Raw genomic sequence first — 18,568 nt, forward strand, 5'->3', positions numbered from 1 at the left:
GTGTGAGGCGCCGGACAAGCGCTCTTGCGAGCGAGAGGTTTTCAGAGGGAGTCCCGCCTTGGAGGGCAAGACCCCTGCGCCCACCAGCCCGGAGGTCGATGGGGCTCCCTGAGGGATTTGGCTGCGCTGGCCGTTGCCAGCGCTGGAAGGGGCCTCGGAGGTTGGGGCAGCCTCGGCTGCACCCACCTTCGGGGTGGATGGTCCCTTCTCCTCGGTTGACGGAGCAGCGCTAGCTGCAACCGCCGCGGGGGCAGATGGCGTAACTGCCGACTCCCTGCCTGTGGGTCGGACAGCCACCGGAGGCCGTTGTGACGCTGCCCCCTGACGCGCCACTTCGGCAAAGCTTTTTTTTGGCAGGTACGCTACCCGCCTGCGTGCCTCTTTGAAGGATATATTCTCTTTTACTTTGATCGTTACGATTTCTTTTTCCTTCTTCCATGAGGGGCACGACCGCGAGTACGCGGCGTGATCCCCGTCACAGTTTACACAGTGGAAAGCGTTCTCACAAGCTTCAGAGGTGTCTTCTTGGGCACTACATTTAGCACAAGTTTGGCGGCCTCGGCAGCTCTGCGAGCTGTGGCCGAAGCGCTGGCATTTGAAACAGCGGAGTGGGTTTGGCACGTACGGCCTGACACGGAGCTTGATGTACCCGGCCTCCACAGACTCGGGCAGAATACTTGATCCAAAAGTAATTATGAGGTGCCTCGTCTGAATTTCTTTTCCATCCCGTCTCATCTTAATTCTTCTGACATTGATCACATTTTGTTCGCTGAAGCCCTCCAGGAGTTCCGCTTCAGTCCGCTCAAGCAAATCATCATCTGACACAACACCACGGGTGGTGTTCATTGTACGGTGTGGGGTTACTGTTATGGGAGTCTCGCCAAATGACACTAGTTGCGGTAGTTTGTCATATTGTTTTACATCGCGGAGCTCCAAGAGGAGGTCGCCGCTTGCCATCCTCGACACCTTGTAACCTGGACCGAAAACATCAGTCAGGGATTTTGAGACAAGGATTGGTGAAATATTTCGGACTACTTTGTTTGGCTTTTCCGAATGAATAACGTGAAAGCGGGGAAAATTTTGGGTTTGGCGTCCAGAAAACTTGAACACATCATCGGTGCGCCCTCGTTTCTGAGGGCGATTAGCAAGGGAGGGGAAAGAAGTTTCCATGGAAAAATGTATACATTCGGCAACAGCGCCGACCGCCCACCACGGAGCCCAACGAGGGGACGCGGCAGAGCTTGCATGCAAGTCTGCACGACGCCAGTCGTACGCCGCCACTATAACCAAATATGGTGTACCCAAGGTTGGATAGCCACACAGGGTTAACCCTTGCCGCCAAGAAGAAGGAAGTAAATAGAAAAGAGAAGAAGACAGGAAAGCTGGAAAGTAAGGGAAAGACGAAGGTTGTAGGAAGAGAGAGACAGGAAAAGGCGACTGCCGATTTCCCCCGGGTGGGTCAGTCCGGGGGTGCCGTCTATGTGAAGCAGAGGCCAAAGGGGTGTGTTGCCTCCGCCGGGGGGCCTTAAAGGTCCAAACACCCAGCATCAGTTCTACCCCCAGGATCTCCCTTTCCCCAGACACGGCTAAACCGCGCACGGCTACACGCGGGAGGGTCCAACCCTCGTGTGCTCGGGGACGTGGTGTCGCAACACACCAAACGCCTGCTGACGCAGACGCCCCTGCGGGGAAAATTTGAGAGAGAGAAAGAGCCACGAAGGGATAGAGTTCCGGACGCTTTCCTTAAGGTAACAATTATGATAATGATATGTACAAACCAGTCGGTGGCTTAAGTTCAGTTGTAATTTGATTGGCTACGGGAATGTGCAGGCGGGCCAGCAGTGTCACCACTCCTTTTTATTTGTTTACTGAAGTATGTTTAAGGACTGTCTGCAACCCACTTCCTTAAGTGCAGTTTGTAATCAATAGACTGACAGATCGATGAGGCTCCGCACTATGCAAGGCTTCTCCTGGCCTTAGCCACTTCGTGGTCGAACAGTGAGACTCCGTTGTTCGTATGTAAGGACAGGTGTCCTGGTCTCTAACTTGAAGAAGGACAAGACTAAGGCGCTCTTATTTTCCTCGGTGTTCTTTTCCAAAATGTGCATTTGACCGCAAATATTTTCGCTGCAATATATCCGCCTCCTGCTTCATCAACGCCAATTATCACTTTATAGAGACTTCATTAACTTTAAAGAGAAAGAACAAACTTTACTTGGCCCACCCCTAACCTTCTAGTTCGCCCCGCCCCTCCAATATTGAAGTTCGCCCGCTCCCGAATTTCTGTTGTATCACTCCTACTATAAGCTGCTCCATGTATTTTATAAGGAGGCCTATGTATCGCAACCGGTAATTTGTCTGATAATTTTTTTGTTTTAATTGTTCTTTGTCGCGTACAAAACTACCAATCAAGTACATTTACACTATTTTAACGTATATATCTCTTAACCTCAAAAATTGCGCATTTTTCTAGGTGCCAAGGAATGCTTACGCATAAAAACACACTGAATGTAAAACCCTATTCCGATCCAAACGCCGTGATCGTCACTTGCGCGTATTTCGGAGGCACGGACGGCGATAATGAAGACACGCGGATTTAGAGTGTCCCATTCGCGCATGGAAGCTGTACTGAAGCTCGGAGTCACGTCCATTTCCTGCCGACGCCTTTCCATCGAATTTGCTCTGTATACACTAGGAACTTCACTGATTATTCATGTAGAAAAAAATTATCGCAGTATTTATGTTAGCGTCTACGAAATGTATAATTTAGAAGGACTAATACCGACCAAACCTTTTTTTTTAGGACATTTTGATTTGGTACATCTTCATATCAAAGTTGAAACCAGGCCATATATCAAGTTTTACCATTTGCCAGAAATGCTGTCAGTGGCAACAGCTTCAGAAATATGCACAAGATTTGTGTGGCATAGTGCCTTGGTGTTTCAGTTATTGCGCCATAAAGGTTTTTCTTGGAAAATATAAAATAGTACGCGATTAAGTAAACCATGTCACATGTTTTAATAGAAATATCTCAAGACTTCTGCGGCTTAGTGAATGTGTAACCTGTTGGGCACATTTTGCCTACTTGAATTTTGTAATTAAAGCATGTAGTTTAAATTGAAAATGAACGCTAGCTGAATGCAGGGAATACCTCCGTTGTTTATTACTAGAGAATAGACCTTACTGGAACTGCCTCGAATACTTAATTGCCAAATAAAACGCCTATATTATATATGGCTATTGCATAAAGATTATTATATATAGCTTTTGTCGAAGACCCATGTGTACACACATTTATACATATAGTATGTGTCTGTGTCTCGCTTATAACCACTTAAGGATAAAGAAATGCAGTTGGTACCAAGCAGAGAGTGCTAATGTTGTAAGCAGCCTACTGAAACGGTATTGTATTGCAAAACAATGACAAAATAGTTTCAACAGTTATGAGCACGGGTGTTAAAGCATGAACACACCCTTTTTGAATATTTCCGCGTTTAAAAATTCTATTCTGTGGCGATCTGCCATCCCTCCACTGGCACCAGTTGCAATATATTGTCTTGGCTTCATGGGGAGCCACATCTAACTGTAACGCCAGTTTAGCACCCAGCCCTGCGTCTTCATGCGTGCGCACTGAATGCCATTCAACTCAGCAGTTGACGTCGTGCCGCCGCCGACACTTGCGCCGGCGTTGTCAACTCACCATTTGCGTCGCCTCCTGACATGCACGAGCAATAGGTTATGTCTTATCCGCATGACGCGCGCTCGAATGCGTCAAACAGTGCTGACTGCTTGCGTTCAAGAGAAATCGTCGTCAACTCAGGGCATCATCTCTTTTCCTGCTCCGATTGGGCCTATTTATGCGCGTACACAACTGTCCCTGCCCCGCGGAACCAGTAGTCATGGCCCATTTCCGACCCGGTGTACTGGCAAACGCCAGATGGCTGGCCATTTGTTTTTCAACTGCCGATGAGTTGGTCATATTGCTCAGCGCTACGCCAAAACACTGATGTCCTCCTTACAACCTGCGTGCTCACCGTACTATCGATCGCCCGTTAGTCGTCTGCCACCGGAAGAAACCACACTGCTATGCCATCCTAAAAAGCCTCGCGATCTACATGGCTGAGTCGCTCGTTTTCTCTATGGTGTCCCCCATCTCACGCACCTACTGTCACCATTTGGCATCCCCATCTACTGGCGCTCTTCGTTAAACCAACGAGTGCAGCAGGTTACACATGTGCAATGCACGAAATATGATTTTTCTAGCTGACAAGAGCCCTAGCAACCTTGAAGCTACACATTAAGGCATTAGGGCACTAGGGGGACAACAGCCTGTGTCAAATGCGAGTTACGCGGAAAATAAGGGAATGAGAGGCAAGAAGAGTACCAGTCAGCAGGAAAGATTGAAGAGATGATAACTGATGGTTACTCAAATAGGAGTAGTTTCTCGAAGACGATTGTGGAGAGGAAGACAGGCTACAAAAAGTAGCTGTAGGGCTGTTTCCAGAGTAACGAATAGCCTTTGTCCTGAAGAGGGCAGGAGAAAAGCTTACGGGTAACGTACAGGCACGCAACCATTTGGTGGGAGCGGGGGCCAGTGGTGAAGCGATGTGATAAATGGCGTGCTAAATGCTAAAGGGTCATGACTAGCCGAACGGTTCACAAAGGGCGCATATAATCTGCGCGAGATTTACTATCGGGTGAAGATTGGGTGTGCACGGTGCTAGAGGAACGTTTGCGCGACACTGGTGCAAAAACTGAGATTGTGGCCACCATTGCAAAAATATTGATACATGCATATTGTGGGTTTCTTGTGGACGATGCACGCGGGCGCCCTGACGACGACGACGAACGCTTTCTGGCTGTTGAGCTGTCGACTGTATTACCCAGCACTGCAGTTATCCTTGGTAAATATACTTTGTAAATAGTCTCCAGTTGATAATCCTTCGTTCGCGTAACATTTTGGTGAAGCGTGCCGTTCTCCGTCCTCGCCATGGAGCTCCGCAGAGGCCGCACCGTCCTGCTTTCGGCCATGGCTCCCGGTGACGACAGCTCGTCGCCTTCTGCTTCTGCGACCCCGACGGCAACGAACGTTGCGGTTTTTATTCCGCGCGATCCTGGCATTTTCTCCGGCCAAGATAATGCCGATGTTGAGGGCTGGCTCAGCCTGTATGAGCGTGTTCGCCAAAACAACCACTGCGAGGCTACCATTATACTAGCGAATATCCTATTCTACTTCGCCGAAACTCCTTGTGTCTGGTTCCGGATACACGAGGATGAGACCTGTAGCTGGGGCACTTTCAAAGAGAAGCTCAGCGACCCCTTTGGAAATCCCATTGGTCGGCAGCTGGCTGCTACAAAAGAGTTTGCTATGCAAGTTTAGTCTTCTATTGAATCGCATGCCTCGTACTTACAAAACATGCTCGCTCTTTGACGGAAAATCCACGAGAGAATGGCCGAGGTTGACAAAGTCGGCCACGTACTGAAAATGATCGCGGACAACGCGTTTAACTTGTTGGTCTTCAACAGTGTGTCCACCATCGACGTCATTGTCAAGGAATGCTGCCGCTTTGAACTCGCCAAAAGCCGCCGCATCATTCTACAGTTCTCCCGGCTCCCCAACACGGCTGCGAAGACGTCTTCCGTCGACGTATTGTTCGCCGCAAGCTCGAGTCCCCCGAATACAAGTCCTGCGCCATTCCATCCGCGCCCACGTGACCCCACCATTGACCAACCAGCCCCATCGATCTCTCCTTTTCAGGCACTGGCGCGGCAAGAATTTGCAAACCTAGGTTTTTTGGCCGCTGCTCCGTCTCCTGACCTGACGCCCGACTGATGCCGACAGCTACGCCTCACAGCGATCTGTATTCCACTCCCAGATGCCGCAAGCCTGCCGAGTGGAGAACTTTGGACGACAAGCCCATTTGTTCCGCTATCTTCGTATTGGCCACGTCACTCGCCACAGCCGCACTCCCAGGACGTCGCCGTATTCGAGCTCATTTTCCGCGTCTCCTCGCCCGTATACCGACCACACAGTTACTCGCCTCGCTGTATGCCTCCTACCTCTGACGTATCCGTCGATGACAGTCGTCCTGCTCGCTCGCCACCTCCTCAGCGCCTTCGGTCCCCGTCGCCCTAACCACGCCGCCATTCGTCGCCGACCAATTATGGACCCTCCTGGACGGAAAACTAGTCAATGTAGCTCTAGGGCGTAGTGCTGCATTATCTTCGTAATGTCGAACTCCTACACTGACGCTCCCAACGAACCAGAACTTGACGGTCACGTCGACGGTGTCCCTGTGACGGCGTTAATAGGCACTGGATCCCCCCCCCCCCCCGTCATCGACTGAGGAAGATTTCCACTCCTGCTACTGCACGAGCCATACGGGTGGCTTATGGCAGCACTGTTGCCGTCACTGGAATGTCTACTTCCCGTATAAATATCGCCGACCGCCGTGTTCTTGTTCTTTTTGCAGTGCTGACCAATGGTCGCCATGACCTAATCCTCGGACTCGACTTCCTTACGGCGCATACAGCTTTGATCGACTATTCTGCTTGTACCCTTTGCCTCGAACTTCCTCTACTCGGGCATATTCGTGCCGAACTGCTGAATAACATCAGTACGACCACTTTCATCCCCCTGACGCCTAAGGCCTTGACATTCGCCGATTTGCTATCATCTTTTCCTGTGGCCGTTGGTGATTACGTCGTCACACCTGTTCCTGATTTCTTTTTCATGCGCAATATCACTGTGCCCCACTCGGTCACCACGGTCGCCGATAACTAGACATCCCTCCCCTCCGTCAATTTTGGCCTGACAAGGGAAGTTCTACCCTAAGGCATATCGGTTGCATCGCTGCGTGCTATAGGAGATGGCCACGTCAAGACGTTTTCAGTAGACTTCTGCTCAGATTCTTCACCATGTTCACAGCATGCTATTTGCCCTGACGCAACATTTCGTTCCGTGATTGCTGCGGACTTATTGCCTGAACAAGCAGCAGCTCTCTGCCACCTTTTGATTTCCTACCACAACTTCGACCTCAGCAATCGCCAATTGGCCCAGACTTCAATTGTTAAGCAACGCACAAATACTGGTGATGCCAGTCCTATTCATCGGCAGCCATGTCGAGTTTCTGCTTCAGAGTGTAAGGCTATTCAAGAAAAAGTGAACCAAATGTTTGCCAAAGGCATTGTTGAGCCTTCGTCGGCCCTTTGGCTGACGCCCGTGTTGCTTGTTAAAACGAATGATGGCACATGCTGTTTGTGGGCAGATTCTCGTCATCTAAACCGCATTACCAACAAAGACGTCTATCCCTTGTCTTGCATTAACGAAGTCCACGATTGTCTCCATGGTGCTAATTACATTTTATCAATAGACCTTCGGTCTGCTTACTAGCAAATTTCTGTGGATGAAAATGGCCAAGAGAAGAGCACGTTCGTCACGCCTGATAGTCTATATAAATTCAAAGTTATGCCATTCGGTCTATGCCATTTCCCAGAAACGTTCCAACGTATGATGGACTTCTTGCTTCAAGGCTTCAAATGGCTCTGCTACCTAGACGACATTCTCGTACTTTCGCATACATTTGAGACACACCTTGAGGGCTTATCAGCTGGTCTTCAAGTCTCCCGCGAGGCTTGGCTCCCACTAAATTCATCATTTTGTTACTTCGGTCATCGACAGATTACAGTGCTGGGCCACCTCGTCGACGCTTCCGGTATTCAACCAGACCTGGAGAAAATTCGTGCTGTCACATCGTTTCGTGTACCTCAGTCTGTAAAAGACGCCCGAAGTTTTGTAGGAGTCTGCTCCTACTTCCAACGCTTCGTTCAAGACATCGCAGCGGTTGCCTGTCCACTTACTCATTTTCTGAAGAAGTACATGCCGTTTACGTGGGCCCTGATCAAACTGTCTCATTTGCCCACCTCACAAACATTCTCAACAAATCTCCTATACTGGCCCACTTTGACCCGTCCTTGCCTACAGAGGTCGGTACCGAAGCCGTCTTAGCGCAGCGCCAACAAGGTGAAGGGCTATGGAAAGAAGAATGATAGGTGTAACGTTAAGGGATGAGAAAAGAGCAGATTGGGTGTGGAAACAAACACGAGTTCCTGACAGCTTAGTTGAAATCAAGAAAAAGAAATGGGCATGCGCAGGGCATGTAATGAGGAGGGAGGATAACCGATGGTCATTAAGGGCTTCGGACGGGATTCCAAGGGAAGGAAAGCGTAGCAGGGGGCGGCAGAAAGTTAGGTGGGCGAATGAGACTAAGAAGTTTGCAGGGACGACATGGCCACAATTAGTACATGACCTGGGTAGCTGGGGAAGTATGGGAGAGGCCTTTGCCCTGCAGTGGGCGTAACCTGGCTGATGATGGTGATGATGATGATGATGATGAACAAGGTGAAGATCGTATTATACCTATGCTAGCCGATACCTCACAGCAGCGGAGCGTAACTATTCCATTACAAATTGTGAATGCCTGGCTCTCGTCTGGGAGGTCTTCAAATTCATGCTAGTACTTGCATGGAACGCACTTCTCTGTAATCATGGACCACCACGCACTCTGCTAGCTTTTCTTACTCAAGGGTCCTACCGGCCACCTTGGTCGCTTGGCTCTACGGTTGCAAGATTATTCCTATGCCGTAGCGTACAAGTCCGGCCGATTACATAAAGACGCAGACTGTTTATCACGTTATCCAATGGACGAATCAGCCGCCGACCCTGACCTCGATGCCGACACTTGCGTTTTCTCCATCTCTCAGCTGCTACACGTTGCCGACGAGCAACACCATCATAATACCTTGCGAGCCATAATTGATCGCTTGGAATCTTCGCTTACTGATTCGTCCCTTCTCCTGTTTGTTCTCCGGGATGGGGTACTCTACCACCACAATTTACGCCCCGATGGTCCTGCCCTACTCCTCGTCATTCCTAAGCACCTCCGGTCAGCTGTGCTCCAAGGACTTCGCGTTTTACCAACGGCAGGTCACCTTGGCGTCTGGCATGCCTACGACCTGATTCACCGATGCTTCTTCTGGCCAGGCCTTGCGCGCTCCGTACGCGCATACGTTGCGACGTGTAAGAAATGCCAGCGCCGAAAGCACTGTCAACGCTCCCTGCCGGGTGCCTTTAACCGCTCTACATTCCTTCGGAGCCATCCTTTCGCGTTGGCTTTGATTTATTTTGCCCTTTCCCTCAATTCAGGTCTGGCAACAAGTGGGTCGCGGTGGCTACACATCGTGAATCAAGGCTGCGACCTGGCGCTGCAATGAATAACCGCACACATCGGATTGCCAGGCAACGAGGAGGCTGACTACCTCGCCAAGGCGCCACATGCTGAGCGCTTTCCCCTCACCGACTTGGTGACGAGCTTCGACGCGGCCAAGACAGCGGTTCTGCGCAGCCTCACTGCGCAACATCCCGATCGGTGCGTCGCGGCGGGAACGCCCCCGCGCCTGCTCCCACGTGTGGGCCACTCTTGGGCTGACTGCGCTTTCCTTCTCCGCCTGCGCATCGGCTGCTACAAAACAGCGGCGCGCACACACAGGCTCACGGGAACCGGGAGCCCCGTGCGTGGTAGCTGCGACGGCCTGGAGACACTGGATCATCTTCTGCGTCACTACCCGGCCTTCGGGATCGAGAGGGAGGCTCTGTACGCCTCCTACCGCCAATGTGGCTTGCCATCCACCACCCTGCAGTGCCTAATCTTCCCCAATCCTCACAGTTCCATCATCAAGCGTGCATTTTCGGCATTGTTGGAATTCTGTGGCGCAACACACCTCACAGCGCGGCTCTAGGCCCCGCAAACGCTTAGCTACGTTGTCGCTTCTTTTTTTTTTGCTATTGGGTCTCTCTCTCTTTTTTACTTCCGGTCACCATCCATCTTTTTCTCCCCATAGCCCTTCCCTGTGCAGTGCTGTTGAGGTGGCCTCCTATGAGAGACAGTTACGGCACTGCACTTATCTCTTCCATTTCTCTTTAAAAATCACTTCAAGACAGATTATGCGTCCAGAGACGTCCACTTTTAGCCTGGATCTCTGGTACTCCTGTGGTCGTGGACTGGTCACGTTGGTCTGCCAGAAGCACTTCTGTCTCGGTACACAGGCCCATATCGAGTGCTGCGTGTCGTGACTCCAGTTACGTAAGAAATCGCCCCAGTCGGTACCAGTGCCTCATCTGCCCTGATTTCCACTGACGCTGTGCGTGTCGCGCGCCTGTAACTATACTACTCCCCTGGTCTCACCGATATTTAGACGTACGGGGATGGCACTTCTGCCACCGGGGATAACGATACATGCATATTGCGTGTTTCTTGTGGACCATGCACGCGGGCGCCCCGCCGAAGTTGACGAACGCACCCTGGCTCTCGACTGTCGGTTGAACTGGCCAGCTGTGCAGTTATCCTTTGTATATATACTTTGTAAATAGTCTCCAGTTGTTAATCCTTCATTCGCGTAACAATAGGAAGATTGAGTCTAGAGCAACGTTTGAAGGTCGCAGAAAAAAAAGGCAAAAAAGAAGGAATGGCGCTTTGAACAGGACGAATACATTTTATTTGTTGGACATGGTGGCAAGTGGGGGAAGGGGTATTTGCTGGTCAGGCAACAGCTTTTCCTTTTTTTTTGGGGGGGGGGGGGGGGTGCGAGAGCACTTTCGAGACACCGGTAGATATTAATGATAAAGCAAGTCTGCAAGGCTCATCTCGGACTAGCACCACCACCTGGTCTTTTCAGATGTTGCCGAGGCGTTCACACTTTCAAACTACGAAGGGAGTTGAAAAGCGGCAAAGTTGCCGTCACGTAATTGCTGCAATTTCTGATGTTACGGCAGCGCGCAAGGCTATTGCCCACCTTGTTTTCCCGCCCTGATTATTTGCAAGAGAAGAACCGCTCATGTGACTGAGCATCTGGCATCCTAGCGACTTTTGTCAGCGGCTTAACCTTAAATTTACAGTCGCTTTACCTGCCTTCGATAAACACGCAGGCAGGTTCGAATCCTATCTGAGTGGGGTAGAAAACAGCCGACAGTATCCTCGAGAGACACCATGTTTCTGTCGTATATCTCATGCTCAAAACAGTCAAAAATACTTTCCAGTAGGTTGAAGCCACGAACGACGCTAAATGATATCGTGAAATTACTTGTTTTGTTCAAATCTGGGTAAATAAGCATGGCCATTTAAGGAAACGATTCTAACGTAAAGAAGTGTATTCCCACATCAAGAGCATGGCTTCAATCCGGACCAGTTCATTGCGACTGTGAGGTACTTTGTTGAAAGACAAAAATGTAAGACTGAATTCAAAGAGAAAGACCAGCGTGTATGGATAGTATTTGACTACACACAGACGTACTGAGGGAGTTCTTATTTGGTATATATATGCAGATAGCATAGTTGATGGCTATGATACGCTTGTATAGAGAACAGTGCGACAACGTTTGGAACACGAGGAAATCGCTTTCTCCAGCTGCATTATGAATGCATGAGAACGGTAACTTCTTTGTGGTGCATGCTATCTCTGCGAATACTCGTGAGAAGCTAGATAGACTGCACTTAGTAAAGGCCGACAGCAAACGGAGCACCTCTTTCTAAGACCCCTGTCACACGGGAATATTTAATGTCATTCAAATGAAATGGCACTCGATGCATCGAATGCCATTCGGTCTCTTGCGGTGGTACACAGTAAAATATAATAGCATTCGCAAATGGTAGCAATGACGAACAGGAACAAAATTTGAGAAATGCAAAGAAATCTTCTGCCTATTAAGCGCATTTAGGAACAGTTAAAACGTACGAAAACATTTTGACGCCAATTATTCAGAACTAAAAGCACTTCGATCAACACATCCAATATGGCCGACCGCCTCAACAGACTCCTGATGGAAAGCCTAATAGCGCCTGAGCACAGCCCTCAGTGGAAATATTATGACGGCAAAAATAATTATTACTTTTTATAGGTATAAAGAAATATCTTCTCACTTTGCTGATGCACGCCTTATTTTTTCGCGTTGCGTGTCGCTGTTGTGTATCTGGTGTCATGAGTATGCATTCGGTTCGAAATCGAATGCGAGTGAGTTCCCCTAACTCATTTGATGGCAAATGTCATTCCACTCGAGTGACTATAAGTTTCCCGTGTAAATCCCGATTAGTGGCATTATATGCCAATGCCATTCGATTCGAATGACATTAAATATTCCCGTGTGACAGGGGTATAAGATGTTTCCTTTGGCGAAATGGTTTATTAAGCCCGAACAACCACGCGTAGACATCCTGGGAAGGATTCGCAAAGTTGTCTTCGAGAGCTGCAAAGGCAGTGCGCGTCAAATCAGTGCTAGTTGTTGGCAGCATGCGCTCCGCAGATAAAGTAAGGATCTTTGGCTCCGTTTTAATTATATTTTGATATCACAAGGCATCTTGCCTTCAGTAAATATGTAACGTTGCACTGCAATGCATGTTCTAGTCGTAAACATTTTGTTGCATTTACTTCTCAATGTACCAGTATTTTACCCGCACTCAGTACCACTAGGGTATCATCTATGACACGAAAGACATACACCGACCAACTAAAACGTATTTTAGACAAGAGTTTTTGGTTTCCATACGGAAGCCTTGCTCACAATGGAGCGAAAAAGGTTGAAGTGCCTGTTTAAATAGATTTTAGCATGTGGCAGAAGCACCACGCGTAAGACGGAGGAAGAGTTCGTTCGTTTAGATTGAGCGTATGTCTTGTTGATTCTATTTCGAGAGACTCCAGGCACAGACGTGAGTTCCAGTTTCTTTCCTGGCCGATTAGAGTAGAGTTCATCCAGTCATTAATGTGCGTAGTCGTTGCTACGTGTTCTGGCAAAACATTTGAAGTAACCCTTCTCTCATCGACTTCGTTTTAATGGTAGCGCAGCCGCTTTTAATGTTTCCTGTCTCCCCCATGTAGCAGAAATAGCTATCCGCACAGGAAATCTTGTAAACAACGCCAGGAAAGGCTTCCTTCGGCAGCTTGTCCTTCCCACCATCGAGTGTGTGCCTCAGTTTGCGCACTGGAACGTCAGCCACTTCAACCTAATATTTACGCCACACGCGTGGTAAAGTTTTGCTTAGCCCGGGCACGTAAAGGATGGATGCGCGTTTTTTTGGACAGGCACTGACAGCTCGCAATTGGTTGAACCAACGGTGCGTGGACAGCAGCAGAACAAGCTTCCACGGCGATGTGCCACGGTCACGGCTCGACGCCGATTCGGCTCCACGGGAACGGTCGCCGTTTCATGTCTACCACTTGAAGAGTCTCCTCAGTTTTTGCCTGGGCAATACTTCTTTCCATTTCCAGCTACGAACAAGTGCACGGCACACCAATGGATGCCTCTGTCTAGGTGAGCGCTGCGAATATGACATCAGAATAGCAGGAAAGTGGTGCCTTCGCTTCTCTCAGCCCACAAAGAAAATTTTTTCTACGCTACGGTGACGATTATTTTGTGCGTAATCAAGCCCTCTGCTTTGGAAGCGTTCGCCAAGCATCTGAACTGGTAGATGCCATTCAGTTCACGGTTGAGATAGAGAGAGATCAGAAAGTGTCTTTTTGGCGTATTGGTGCAAAGAAGCAAAGGTGCGGTTTCTTTCAACGTTTTTAGAAAGAGTACGCAGACTGGCCAGTACCTAAATTTGTTGTCTGTGCACCCTGACGCTCACGAGAGGTCAGTAGCTGCCTTCCTGCTGGGCCGTGAAAGCCGCATTAGCACGAAGCCTGTAGACTTAAATTCCCATGTGCAGACAATTGGGAAAGATCGTTCGATGAGCGGTTACCCCCTTCCGTTTATGAATTATGTAGCGCACTATTTGTTCAACCCTTTCCAAGCTGTCAGTGCTCGTTCAACGGAACACACTTCTGTTCTTACGTTCCCGGGATAAGCGAGACCATATCACTCTGCTGTAAAATGCGGTATCAAACCCTCGCGGCATGTGTGCGTTGTCAATGCGCATGCGCCAAGTTTCTTTTCTATATTGACTCTCCAGATCCATCTTTACTTTATATATGCGTGCAATAAGCACTTGTTCGTTGTTCTCTGCTGGTGACTGGGTCATCAGCGCCTCCCTTCATGCACGACGGTAGCTAGGCTGCCGCTTCTATGCTACAGACGCGTGGTGCGTAAATGTGACGTTGAGGTTGCTCACGGTCCTGTGAGCGAACAGAGGCACGCACACGTTAGTGGGAAGGACAAGCTGCCGATTAAAGTATTTCCTGGCGTTCCTTAGAAGGTCCTCTGTGGGGATTTCGATTGCGTCTGCAAGGAGGAGACGGGTAACAGTAAACAAAGGCAGCGCCAACATTAAAACTATGTGGATAACAGACAAGTGGCTTCAAATGCTTTGGCAGAGCACGCAGAAACGACTACGCACAATATTTTCTGGAATTCATCTAGTCTAATCGGCCAGGAAAGAAACTGGAAGTCACCTCTGTGCCTAGAGTCTCTCGAGGTGCGATCAACAGGACACACGTTCAATCGAAAGGAAGGACCCTCCCCCCGTCTTACGCGCAGTGCTTGTGCTGCATGCTAAAACCTATTTAATTTTTTTTTACCTTTTTCGGCTCATTGTGGACAAGGATTCCTTATGGAAGCCGAAACGGCTCGTATTTTATTAAGTTTTACTTGGCCGGTGTATGTCTTTGTCATGGCTCATCCCGACCACGCGGGCTTCCGTCGAACTCTCGATTGCATGTATCATGAATGAAACCAAACAGCTTAGTGCTAGAGCTACGGAGGTTCCAAACAGTTATTCACAAAAATGCACTTGCTCAAAGAATTTGGAATCCTTCCAGCCGTAGTTTTGGTAATAGATATGTATGTCAGAGTCCCACTTTCTCGCAACTCTCCTTAGCTTCACGCAACTGTGGTCCGTTATGATTCTGGCTGCTTCTATTATTTCATTCACGAATGGCTTAGAGGTAGAGTCTGTAAAGAAGAGACCACATTTTTCAAAACATTTCCTTTAGCAAAGCGCAGCAACTAAATAAAATACCCAACACAGAAGTGCTACAATATAACGCCATGGTTCTTGCATCAAACAGTGCTCCTATATAACTGTAAAAGATAATTTCTTAACAAACAAATTTTCTGGCAGCGGCCTTTCCAGAAAATTTCAGTACAGCTGTTTGCCATTTTTGCTTTTTCTGGTTTTTAACAAGTTCTTTCTGTTTTACATTAACAAAAATTTTGTATTTAAAGACAGTTATCTGTTTCGTATTACAAAAAAAGCTTTGTTTTCTGTAATAAAGATTTTCATTATTTGAATGGTAGTTTCTCCTTTGTTTTACTGAATAAATGGCAAAAAATTATTCCTTTTCAGGCACAGAAAAAGTTCTGCTTTCTGTCTATATTTTTCTGTGACTTTCCATATTTTTCCGTGTCACTATACAGAAATTTTATCTGTAAAGATAATGTCCTGTTGTGTGAACAATGGATGTGGCAGAACCTTCGCTGAAGCCAACACTTTGAAAGGCCATTTCTCTTCGTGAGTGCAGCTGCCGCCATCACGAAGAGAATGTCCTTTGTCGAAACGTTGATCGCGGCCGATATTGCTTGTTCGACCACTGTTTATCACTTCTCGCCTCCATTTTCAGGTGAACTTCTGTCCTGTTTCAGCGTTCTATCGCGCGTCACATAATCATTATAAAATGAAAAATATCATGTAAATATGCAGCTGGTCTCAGAACAAAAATTATGCTGTGTCGTCAAATTGAAAATAGTCAACTGTAGCGCATAAAGATAAAGGTTACACGTAGCACTCGCGTGCGTCTCCGTGCTGACTGGTTTTTCTTCCGCTGGTGTTAAACATGGTCAACACTTTCTTTCTCAGTGGCTGTAAGAAATTATTTGTAATTACGGACATTGTAAAAGAAAAAGAGCTTTTGTTTTATTGTACATTAAAATATTATTGGACTGATAGATACGAAAGCAGGGATAATGATAGAACTTCGTATATGCACTACAGCTTCAGAAAACAAGCATCATATATTTCACTCCGGCTGTTATAACAAATTAAAAGTCAATTTCCCTGGAGACCGAGAAGCTACTGCTTGCCTTGGATCGCACGTGTACGTGAAGAAAGGAGAATAGGAAAACGTGCATCCCTTTCAAAATACCAGAAGCGAAGCAAGTAAATACGCACATCTTTGTAGGCACTGATGGCCAATCTACGAAAGTCCCGTGACCCTGTCAGTACACTTATTTGGAGATTACTCACGGCATGCGAGACGCACAAGTATACGACACGCAATATTATCAAGATGGGCGTACAGTGTGCTTGAGGCATCATGGTAGGTTTGCAATATGCATTATGTCATAGTGTATTATATTGTGACGTGCACGTCGAAGAGATGTGCGTATTTTTCAAATGCAGATACAATACAATACATGTTTTGATGAAAAACGAATTGCTGTAGAAATCCAAATATCGGTTCAGCTATCGTAGCTTACTGGCAAAGTAGCAGAACTGTTCTCACCGGGAAATTGTTTATGCGCATTGAACTCTAACACTTGTTTATCCTAATAATGAATTTTGCGGTATTGCGTTTCAAAACCATGATTTTATGATCAGGCACGCCATAGCGGGGGACAACGGATTAGTTTTGATCACCAGCGTATCTTCAACGGGGGGGAAATACATGGGACACGGGTGTTTTCACATTTCGCCCCCATCAAAATGCGGCCGCCGCGACGGCGATTCAGTCTCACGACCTCCTGCTTAGCAGCGCAACCCCATAGCCGCCTAGCCACCGGGTGAATGTGTTTCCTTTTCTATAAACCAAACAACCAGGTATATTATAGGGCCTGCATCACAAAGAGCAGGCGGCAGCGCTAACGCTCTGGTAAATGATCATACAAAGAATAGCCAAGCTACGATTGCTGTCGTACGAAAATAGAAGGTGTTTTATTTTAAAGCAAGAAAAGCTGATGGCTAAATAAGCCACATGAGAACAGAGCAGAAACAGCGAACTTCTAACTGCAATGCAAGACAACCATGTTACATATCAAATCATATTTGTGCTGAAAAAACAAGCACACAAAGTAGCCTTGACATTACGTTGTGCAAGACTTTTGCTTTAAAACACAACTGTGAGGACACCTGATTATGGAGACAACATTTAGTTCAGGGCAGTGTTACTTGTTTTGCGATTGGACCTTGGTTCCCCTCTCAGGGCGTTATGCTCCGACTAACCTGAATCACAGTGGTGCTTAATTACACATATGGCCGTAGCATCATTGTACAGCGCTCAGTGAAGCACTGTAGCACGCGACTTTTCATTTTTGAAGAGTGGTCTACAAAGCCCAGCAGTGTGCGCCTATCTTATTACCGAGTTGGAGGCCACATCCGAATATTGTTTATACTAGCCAGGCGACCCTTTCTTTTCACATAACTGCGGAATATTAGTACGTAGCCAGTCAGTGGCACCGTATACATTTTAAAAGAACAGCACTCACCATGTGGCAAAATGGACGTTCCGTATCCCACACAAACAACACGTGCAGACAACACGTACGCAACACAAGCATGTACACGCACACAACAAACGTACAAACAAAACTAACATGGACTCGCGCCACATAGACACAGTTCCACGTTCGCGATAGCTGTTTGTTTCAAAGATGTCGAAGCCTGTTCAGGATATTGCACTGACATGCTTCATGCTGTAATTGCCAATATGCATTAAGTTATAGAATGAGCGAACATGAGGTTATTTGAGGCGTCTATGGTTTTCTATTGAAGTACAGTTAGGCATAAAAAAGTAGACACAACCAGGATGACTATTGCTTCAATTTAAATGAACAGTCGGTGAAGACAAAGCAAGAAAACGATCCCAGGTTAGGCTTCACCGGTTCAGCTACAAGTGTAATTAAAGTCCTCCGACTACGTTTGTTGTGTTGTTGGCTTTGTTTTTAAGCGTGTAACCTATTCATGGCAAAATTAGCGCACCGCCTACGCAAATACGCCTAAAAAATATATATTTTTTAAAACCATGCAGCCAATTACACGCTAAAAACTAGGGAGGGTATCGCAGGGAGCAAGCGGCCGAGCTACTCTTCAAAGCGTTCTTTTACTCTCACAGAATGTCGAGTGGAGTGAAATGCATTGTTTACTTCATCAGCAAGAAGAGTGTGACTTGTGCTTTTCACTCTGCCCGTATGAGAGAGAGTAGAATGCCCGTTTTGCTCTTACGGCAATAGAGAACAAAACGTAGCGTAAGCTTCTGCTTCAACTGTGGAAAGCTGGCCCCGAACATGGCGGCATATCACTCACACGCGCTGAGCAAAGAACACACGGTTTCGCTTGTAAGAGAACAGGCAGCCACAGGTCGAAGGCACGCGGAGCGAGCGCTCTACTTTTCACTCGGAGTCGCTCCACCGTGGGCGCGCTCAACATCGCGAAACAGCCCAGCACCGGAGAAAGGTGATCCGTTCCGCGAGCAGCAACGACGGCCATGCAAGGGAGATCGTGTGTCACCCGTCTCGCGTCGCCGCGAAAACACGACAGTCATTCGTCATTCGTTGTATATAACAAGAAATCGTCCACGGTAAGTGAAT

The sequence above is a fragment of the Dermacentor andersoni genome, chromosome 5, assembly GCF_023375885.2.
Source record: "Dermacentor andersoni chromosome 5, qqDerAnde1_hic_scaffold, whole genome shotgun sequence".
NCBI classification, from domain to species: domain Eukaryota; kingdom Metazoa; phylum Arthropoda; class Arachnida; order Ixodida; family Ixodidae; genus Dermacentor; species Dermacentor andersoni.